This window comes from Aplysia californica, unplaced genomic scaffold, assembly GCF_000002075.1.
Source record: "Aplysia californica isolate F4 #8 unplaced genomic scaffold, AplCal3.0 scaffold00064, whole genome shotgun sequence".
Lineage (NCBI taxonomy): Eukaryota > Metazoa > Mollusca > Gastropoda > Aplysiida > Aplysiidae > Aplysia > Aplysia californica.
In genome coordinates this window covers 1,271,163-1,273,074 of record NW_004797334.1, presented here as the reverse complement: position 1 = coordinate 1,273,074, position 1,912 = coordinate 1,271,163, and positions in this window count along the sequence as shown.

The following is a 1,912-nucleotide window of genomic DNA, read 5'->3' as shown; positions in this document are numbered from 1 at the left end:
AATAATAATATTTAATAGCATTTATTCCAGACAAATTCCGGCTCAACATAAACTCAGGGCTTGCAATTCAATCTTTTATCCCTTCCTGCGGAAGTGCAGGAGACATTAGATGGATATGTTCCCCACTTGGGAATTGAGCTTGCAACATTTCAAAGCGAAGTGTCTATGAAACATTTCCACACAGATTCCCGTCCTGTGTCAGCGAGTCAGCTGGTCGTTGTCCTTAGCATGTCGCTACATTAGAATGACAAAGTTTTTTTTTTTTTTTTTGTTTTTTTACCCTGCCCAATTTTATCATCTGGCGATTTTGTTTAGTTTAGTTTTAGTAGAGGTTTTACGGCGCTCGGAACTGCATAATAAGTCATATGAGCGCCAGAAGTTTAGAGAGTAACAAACATTAAAAGAAGAAGGGGAGATAAGGAAGATAGTTGTTCGATCGGAAAGAAGGAGCAAACCACACCATCCCCGTAAGCGCTCCGTCCCCTGAAGAAGCACATCTCAAAGTGTGTAGATGCAGACGGTTTCAAGCAATGGTTGATTCCATAGCCTTCTGCTCCTCCCACTATGTCTTGATCTTCTGCTGGCGCCCCCTCTAATTCCAAGGTCACAAAATCACAAATGATGGTTTTCCGATTTTTCTTGTTGCGATATGAATAAGAACAAAACGTTTTCAAACCACACTCTGGCACAAGCCACCGTATTCGAGACACCATTAAAACTAGAGACTAAGAAGTAATAGTGTGGTGTCCAGTTGTACGTACATACCACAACCTTACATAAATTCCTAAATTGCGGACGTTGTATTGAGTGTTAGAACTGTCCCAACCACATGAAATGAAACAATTTGCAACTTGGGCTTTGGTATGTTGAAGATTGGAATATACCTCTTTTCACGCTGTTATCTTCGTAGCTTCGGTCAAACAGACGCTAGACATTCTCATAAAAGTAAAAGCAAAAAAGAAACATTCACACTAAATACTTCATCTCACACACATAAATCGCTCTGCCTACCTGCATAATAGTATATAGCATCAAATGAAAAAAAACCCCAACCTTCAACACACTAAAGCACACTCCCCCCTTTTTTTCAAATCTCTCGTCGCCATCCTTGATTCTGCAATCCTTTGCAGCCCATCTAATCCCACCCAACCTTTAAAAAACAAACCCAAAAAAATCAACAACCAACAACGGACAACAACAAAACAAACAAAAAAAATCTAAACTAAACTAAACAAAAATCTCCCACCCTACTACCCTTCCATAACAGCAAAACCAGCTTTCTACAAGTTTTCCTATCGCTGACATTTCCCCCCACAAAAACCAAATTCTCCAAACCTGATCATATTTGATCACCGGCTCCTACCCAGGGGAGAAATCTGCTTTCCGCGGGGCTTGTATTTACTGGAGATTGAAGACCGAAAATCCTTGGAGAATTTCTTGTAATCGCACGTTCGGACTCAAACCGCCATGTCGTTAGATGCGATTTTGTATCTTTGGAAGCGCTGTCTATAGATTGAACCCCTTTCTCAAGTGTGTATTCATAAATACTTTCTCAAGGGGGGGGGGCGCTTACAACAGCCAAATCTAAATGATACACACTTAGACGTTAAATAGACATTAAAATAAAAGTAAACGCACAAAGAAACATTCACACTAAAAACGTCATCCCCTACACACATAAACCGAACTGCTTACCTGCATATTATAATATAGCATCAAATAAAAAAAAACCCACCTTCAACACACTAAACCATCACCTCCTCCTCCTCCTCCCTTTTTTCAATCTCCCTCATTGTCTTCCTTGAATCAGCATTCCTTCACAGCACATCTAATCCAACCCTCCTCCCTCCCCCACCCACCCTAAACAGAACAAAACAAAACACAACTAAACAAAAATCTCCCACCCTACTAC